General features: G+C 63.3%; 1 long non-coding RNA gene across 1 annotated transcript in view; it reads right to left on the minus strand.

Moving 5' to 3' along the window:
• Positions 1 to 5,946, minus strand: part of LOC112482315 — a 23,055-nt gene extending 17,109 nt beyond the window's left edge. The window contains exons 1-2 of the long non-coding RNA XR_003047273.1: positions 4,965 to 5,946; positions 4,651 to 4,803 (exon numbers count right to left, since the gene is read on the minus strand). This is a non-coding gene — a long non-coding RNA (uncharacterized LOC112482315). The remainder of the gene's footprint in view (positions 1 to 4,650; positions 4,804 to 4,964) is intronic.
• Between the last annotated feature and the right edge of the window lie 1,809 nt (positions 5,947 to 7,755).

Raw genomic sequence — 7,755 nt, forward strand, 5'->3', positions numbered from 1 at the left:
GTCCCTGCTGTCCCTTCTGTCCCCGCTGTCCTTGTCCCTTCTGTCCCCGCTGTCCCTTCCGTCCCCGCTGTCCCCGCTGTCCCTTCTGTCCCTGCTGTCCCCGCTGTCCCTTCCGTCTCTGCTGTCCCCGCTGTCCCTTCTGTCCCCGCTGTCCCTTCTGTCCCTGCCGTCCCTGCTGTCCCCCCTCCGTCCTGCCTCGCCATCAGTGTTTCTCCAGTTTGCTAGAAACTGGGCTCGTACTGAAATCACATCTTTCTTCAGCGGTGTGAGACGTGGGTTTCAGGATTCGGCGTGAAGCTCCTCTGTCTCTGACGTGCTGCAGGGTTCAGGGCCCAGGCCGCGGGGTGGCCAGGTCGCCCGCACCCGGAGGCTGCAGAGGGAACGACTTTGTCTTCCGGTCTAGTCCAGCACGCCGTCTGTGACACGTGTTGCCACGCTGGGATTTCTCGGGAGGCAAAAGGCAGGTACTTCAGGAGGCCGGCGAGCCAGGATCCGGAAGCTCGGGCCGTGAGAACAGCCTTCCCTGGGAGGAGGGGCCGCAGCAGGAGGAGGAGCCACAGCAGGCGGAGGCAGGAGCTGATGGCCATCAGCACAGGAGGAACGGGCAGATTTTCAGAAAATGCAGTCAGCAGCCTTGAAAGTGAGCTTGGGATGAAATGCATTCTGTGTGGTGCCGGGTCCTGGAGACTGTGCCCCCCATGGGCTCCTGCTCCAGCTCCCCATGCCTGGGGGTTGGGAGCCCCATCCCGTTGGCGTCCCCGCCGGCCCCTGGCTGGGGCGTCTTCTGCGCTGACGCCCACGTGCGTACACCAGTGGACCTCTGCTCAGGCCCGGGGTCTCTGGGGAAGAGAGCCCGGTGAGGTGCCAGGCCGGCCACGCATGCAGCCCCTCCCCTGCTGCACGCCCCTCATGGGACCCCGCGTGGTTCCGCCCCTCCTGGGGTTCACACACGGGCCCGTGTGCACACATCCGAGTGGGTCCATGGCGGTCTGAGCGTGCGCTTGCCGACAGGGTGCGAAGCTGCGGTTGGCCCGCGTGCGGATGCCAGCAGAGAGAGGAGGTGGCCAGGCCTCCGCGGCCCCCTGGGGAGTGACTAGCGCCACACTCCCAGGCTGGCTGCTGCAAAGTGTCCGGACGAGAAGGTGGCCGTGTGCCCGGCCTGGCCCTCACGTCCCAGAGCCCTGGGCCCGGCGCTCTGGCCCTTCCCCGCTCTGCACTCGGCGGTGGCCCAGCTGGGAACTGACCTCCCGCTCACAACCAGGTCAGAGTGCATCGGGCTGAGATTCCGCCCGGGGATGTCAGAGGCTCCGCCACGACCGTGGGACGACCCGGGGGTTTGTGCGCCCCAGAGGTCACAGCACGATGGCGGGGAGGAGCCTTCCAGAGGGACCCGCGTCCTGTGGGTCTGACGGCGACACCCTCCTGCGTCCGGGTGAGCCCTGGACACCGATCGGCAGACAGGAAGCAGAGCCGAGCTGCGTCCTCGCTCACCCCGCACTCGTCCCGACGCGCCGCGTGAGGCGGTCGGTGGCTCGTCTGCTCCGAGCCGAGATTGTCTCGCAGCCTCTCTTGGCGCCTCCTCCTCATTCGAGCCCCGCTCTGGGCCTCCCCTCTGTGCGCGGCAGCCCCCAGCGGACCCCACCATCCGCGCCATCCGGGAATACGCCGACAGCCCCCAAACAGCGAGCTGCCGAAACCGCCGCGTGCACTAAGCCGAGTTCTCGTTTAGATAAAGCTCCTTCGTGTCCTCACGAGTTCACCGCCGACACCTCCAAAGGCCAAAGGTCAGACTGCAAAGGCCACACGGTACGCTTGGCTGAAATCGGCTGGGTACGATTAAGCCACGTTCTTATCTTTATGAAGAAACTGACGTTGGCGGCTGCACAGACGAGGCGGAGGTACAGACGCGGGGACCTTGCCACACCTCTTACGGCTCCCGTGGGCCTGACCTGTGTGTTTGCGCTCTGAGCTGTGCGGCGTCCTTGGAATGCCCTTCCAACTTCAGGTCAGCACCGGTCGCCCTGAGATTAACAGTCTCCCTGAGAAAATGTCGCCCCGGTGGCTGGCATGCAGTGGGGACGTGCCCCGCGAGTCGCCTGTGGAGTCTAACAAGAGCGAACAGAGCAGAGGTACTAACACGAACTCAACCACCGAAGGCTGTGAGCCGAGCCTCCCGTAGCCAGCCCCCCTCCCAAGAGGGACACGGCAGCCCCACAAAGGCCCCCGATGCACAGTGCCAGGGACAGAGGATGAGAAGCCCCTGCAGAAACAGATCACACTCCCCGCCACGAGTCCCCACAGAGGGCTGGCAGAGCACCGCTTGCAAACGACGAGTCTGCAGCTCCGGGTCCTGATGTAACAGGACAGTTCAGACGTGGTCCAGTAGGTAGGAGCTGGCGTGGGGAATCACCAATCCCATTCCTGGAGGAAATGGGCCAGAACAGAACCTCCCTCAAAGATGCAAAGTAAGTGGGAATGAGCTAGCCGGGGACCTAGAAAATGTCCTATGTTATCGGGACGGGGGCGGGGGAAGGGTCAAGGGGAGGTGGGCAGGGGGAGGACAGGTTGGCACGGATAACCGTGTGAAATGTGGGAATACAGATCAGTCCAGGAGCCGGGAGGTGCTCTGACTCAGACAGACACCTGGGCAAAAGACCCAGTTTCCACAAAGGGGAAAAATCGGCCGGCTTTAGACTCGTCCTCAGTCGTGACGGCTCCAAGGCAAAGAGGAAATGTGCGCGGGAAGCGACGAGGGGACCAGGTGCCCCAACGACCTGCCTGCCTGGGAGTGACTCACGGAAACGCAGCAGGATGACGTCATCAAGTACAAAACCGGGGAACTGCGGCTCTCGCGGGAACTCCGTGCTGGTGGCGGGGTCGGCGGGGTAGGCGCGGGGTCGGCGCGGGGTCGGTGAAGACCAAGATCCGCCGCTCCCTTCTCTCCCTCTCTTCCTTCTGTTCTCTTTGCACACACTTATTACTTCCTTCCTTCCTTCTCATTTTCCTTCTTGGGACGTGGGAAGGTGGGGCCTGCTGAGCCAGAACCGAGAACGGGACAGGCGGCCAGGAGGGCGCGGAGACGCAGCTCCCGAACCCCGCTCCTCCTGTCCTGCAGGGGCAGAGCTGGGGGGACCTGGCTGCGGAGCTGGCTCACATTTCACGCGCCCCCCACCACCCCCACCGGTACGGGGCGGACATGTGACTAAGCTCTCACCAGGGAAACGCATGCAGCGGGGTGGATGTGACGTCCCGTGACGTCCCCTCACATCCCTGAGAGAGACGTCTGGGCCTCCACATGTGTTCCTCCCCGTTCCCACTGGACGTCGCGGTTGCTGGTGGCAGGACCCCATCGTCTGGCTCCCTGATGGCTTCAAGGGCCAGGGCTACTTGTGGGTCTGGAACGCCCACCGTGGACACTAACCGGGTGCACACAGGTTTGCTGCGCTGCTCTGTAAGCCCTGAGCGAGTGGGACCCTCGGGCCACAGCAGCTTAGCCTTCTGTCTCATGTCGAGAGAAAACTCGCACCGCGAACCACACGCGCCCAACTTCCCCCTTAACCCGAGAGAAACACGGCAGGGACTTGACGTGTCGCAGGGGGAGGAGACTTTGGAGACACCCCCATCTCCGTCCGTGTCTCTCTGTCCCCACACTTGCATTCGTCCCTGAGAAAACCTCCTTCTTCCGTCCTCTGCCAGACGGCCGTGTGGGTGGACCCCCCACCCCCAGAAGAGCTGGCCGATTCTTATGCCCACACTCCCGTCAGGGTGTAGCGCCCACGACGAAATTCTGGTGCTCCAGCCCAACGAGGAGCCAGACACAACGTCTAAACGTCTAGAAGTAGCAAGGAGCCTAAAAGCCCAACGGATGTTTTAAACCAGAGACCAGATAAAAGCGAATGCGTGAACTGGAAGGTGGATCTGAGGAAATTATCGAGAAGGTAGCAGAGAGGAAAGGAAATCAGGAAGAAAGGCTAATGGACACGGCAGCTGGAACGAGGGGAGGCAATGTGTGTATATTGTTCCAAAAAAGTAGGGGAAAAATGGAGGGTTGATGACGAATCCATGGCTGAGAACGTTTCAAAATTAAAGAAAGCCATGGGTCTTTGGATCGAAGACCCTTGAAAAGCTGAGCTGCTAATGCTGGCTTCATCTTCCAGCGACAGCCCCGTCCAGGAGCCACGCAGCCTCCTGAGAACAAGAGATGCTCCTGGCACTGTGATCACTCAGGAAATTACACGGGTTTTCGGAGCTCTGTCCTGGGGTCTGGGGGCAGTTGTACTGTACAGCTCTGTGGTTTCACAGAGCATCAAAGAAATGCCGGAAACATCGAAGACAAAGAGAACATTCTAAAAGCGGCCAGAGAGAACCAACCCCAGATTTCTTGCAAAACTTTAGTGAGCTAAACTGCTGTCCAACGGGGGAAGGGAAAGACATCCCTAGAGAGAGACCGAAAGCGCCCCTGGCAGACCCCACGGAAGGGACCGGAAGGCCCTATCCGGGAAGAGGCGCAGAGGCCAGGAGGAAGGATGGGGTCCGTAGGCATGATGAGCGCCCAAGCGCGAGACCCTAACTGTGAACGATTTACTCCGCGGGGAGAATCACTGATCCCAACGACGAGAGCTGGTCAGTAAGAAACGGCAGAAATCTAACCCAACAGCACGAGGCTCGGCGGACGAGTGGCGGCGGTGTTGAGGGGGCCCGTTGCCCACGGGTCCCGCGGGCTGTCGTGGGACGTGTTAAGCGGAGCCGACAGGCCTGGGGCGAGCCCTCGAAGAACGGAACAGAGGGTGTGACTTCCGGCCTCTGCAGAAAAGGCAGGGGGACAAAGAAATTCGATTATTTCAATCCAACGCAGAAAAGTAGATCTAAAAAGACGAGGAAATCATGGCAAATAAAAACACCGAAGGAGGTGGCGGCAGGTAGGCCCAGAGAGACGAGGGTGTGGAGCACACAGAGCCACCCACCGTGAGATGGGACAGCGAGGTCCTTGTCTCGGGCGAGGCCCAGACTCCGCTGGGGCGGATCAATGGGAAGCCTGGGTGCCCAAGAGCTTCGAATGCAGAGGGCGCAAAGGGCCCACGTGGAGAAACCGCTGAAAACACGAAAGGAGAGAAATGGCCTGCCCGGCCCTCCAGCTCCGTCCGCCGCCGCGGAGCTCGTGTTTCCTGTGCCTGTGCCGAGCAGCGTCCCTGAGGGCCACCTCCCCGGGGACCCGGAGCCGCCGTGTCTGCCCGGGACCGCTAGGCGCAGCCCCGGCTCCGGGGAGCCTCACGAACTCTGCCTCGTCCCCTCTCTGATGGGCTGGGACAGGACACATTCATTCTTAGGCCTGTGTCCAAAGAAAGAGTCGCCAGAGGTCATGAGGATTTCCGTACAAGGACGGTCACCTCAGCGTTTCTGTAATAACGACAGTTGAGGAGCCCAAACGTCCATTCACAGGGTCCGGTTAATAAATCACGGCCGAGTGGGCAGGCGGCCCCCCTGGGAACGCGGGGGCCCCACAGTCTGCGTGTGGAGGGACAGCCGGGACGGTGAGGAAGAGGGGAGGGCAGCAGGGTCGTGGGCACCGCGCGACCCCCGATGAGCCTCGATCCGCCCGCCCTCGCTCCGGCCCAGGCGCAGGAAGTCGCGGGCGGTTCTGGGAGCGGAATGTGCCCCCGTCTCTCCCCCTTCGCCATGGCTTCAATTTCCCACTGGACCTTAGTTATTGTGCTCGCGGGGGAGGCGGGAAGCGGTCGGGGGAGGTGGCTTTCTTCAACCTGCTGTGTTCTTTGTGTGAGTTTTCAAGTTGCTGTTGTTCTTTGCGACGAAAGGGGACCTGCCCTGGCACCTCCGCCTGCCTTCTGCTCGCCTGCCCGGACCGGGCCCTGCGGCCGTGCAGCCCGGGCCCAGCTCCCTCGGCCTGCGCCCCTCCGGAAAAGACTGGTTTTGAAGATGTGCTGAAGGGTGTCTCCATGCGTCCCCCGCATTCGGAAGTCCCACACCTGTGTCGCTTGCCGCATCGAGTGAGGCGTGAGTCGCTTTTACCGTGATAGAGAAAACCAATGACGAGACCCAATGGCGTGACCCAAACAGCGCCTCGCAAGCCCGCGGCGCCCCCCTCCCCACCCCCATCCCGTCCGTCTCTTGGAGGCAACGTCACCGGGTAGCACAGGTCTCGCTGCTGCCACTGTCCTTGCAGCAACTCCGCCTGGCGCCAACTGTTAGTCTCCAGCAGGTCCAGGCAGTGGCACCAGGAGCCTCGGACGCCCGCAGTCCTGCCTGCAGGGTTCCCGCCGGGGCCCCTGCTGAGCCTCTGCCCGCCACAGGGAATGGAAGCAGGGACGGTAATCACAGAGCACGCGGGCACTCGCCGGGTCCCAGGCGCTTCAGAGTCTCTGTCACGGGGTCCAGGCGCTTCAGAGTCTCTGTCACGGGGTCCCGGGCACTTCAGAGTCTCTGTTTCCTTAACGCCTACTGCACTGGCAGGAGACAATGCCCAGTTTCCCCTTCACTCCAGAGGACGACATCGAGACTCAGTGCGATGACGAGGCTCCCGCCATGTGGCCGGTCCTCCTCCAGGGGGCGCGGGGTGAGCCGTGAACCCCTGCTGTCTGGTTCTGGCTGCAGGGAGCTCACCCCGCGGCTCCCTCGCGTCCAGGACAGGGTGCAGCCTGGCGGAGGGCTAGTGCACACATGTGTCCTGCGGGACAGTCGCAAGCTGGCCCGTCGGATCCCCTCAGGGGCGTGCTGTGCAACAGGCTGGACACGGCGGGCCGCGGCTCGGGACACAAAAGGGAAGTGGGTGGCAGGAGCCGCGGCACATGAGGACGGAGGCAGGCAGCGAGTGTGGGAAGTCGGGGTGCGGAGACACCGGGTCTCGGGTGCCCATGGGGACGGTGCTTGGGAAACCCCAGGTGGCGGGGCCCGGTGCAGGGAGGCAGCCTGGTGTCATCCTGTCTCCGCCTGCTCAGGACCCGGGATGACCCACCACCCGCATCAGGGACGAGAGTAGGTGGGCGGGAAGGCGCCTGTCTGCTGGGACTCTGAGGCCATCCGGCCGCACTGGGCACAGGCCTCCCCTCCCCAGCGGGGCTGCCCCTCTGGTCCCTCCGCGTCCACCCGGCCTGTGGCCTGGGCACACAGGGCAGCTGGCGGCTCCACGCAGACCTTGCTTTACAGAACTCGCGCTCTCACGAGCAGCCCCAGGCCCGGAGGCGGGGACACTGCCGGAGGCCGTGAGGCCGGAGGCGTGTGCCCTGGTCACGGAGTGGGTTCCTCCATCTCAATCGGTCTCCACGTCAGCTCAGGGCGGGGAGTGTGAGGAACTGCCCCCCACCCCACCCAGGGATGCTCCGCCCCCAACTCTGGGACAGAACCAACTTCACTTCCTCTCCCACCCTTCCCCCCACACCCCACCTCCTGGGCCGCCTTCCCCAGCGTGGGGTGGGGGGCTGGAGCGCCTGGGTCGGTCTCCGGGCCTGTGCGCTTCAGAGATACCCGAAGGCTTTGGTGAGCTCGGACTCCAAGCCTTGGCGGGGGGTCGGGATTCGGGGCCACTGAGGGGCTCCTGGGCACAGAGCAGGCGCCTCCTGGGGACAGTCAGGTCCTGCGGTGAAGACTGCTGTCACGCTGAGGAAGGCCTCCGCCCACGGGGCTGCAGCCAAGCACGCCTCTCTCCAGCCTCGTGAAGGACATTGCCACAGCGTCTGGCACCAGGGGACCAGCCTGAGGAGCCTGGCCACAGCCGGGCCTGGCTGGAGCTCTGATTCAGCG

Source organism: Pteropus alecto, unplaced genomic scaffold (genome assembly GCF_000325575.1).
Source record: "Pteropus alecto unplaced genomic scaffold, ASM32557v1 scaffold195, whole genome shotgun sequence".
Taxonomy (NCBI): Eukaryota; Metazoa; Chordata; class Mammalia; order Chiroptera; family Pteropodidae; genus Pteropus; species Pteropus alecto.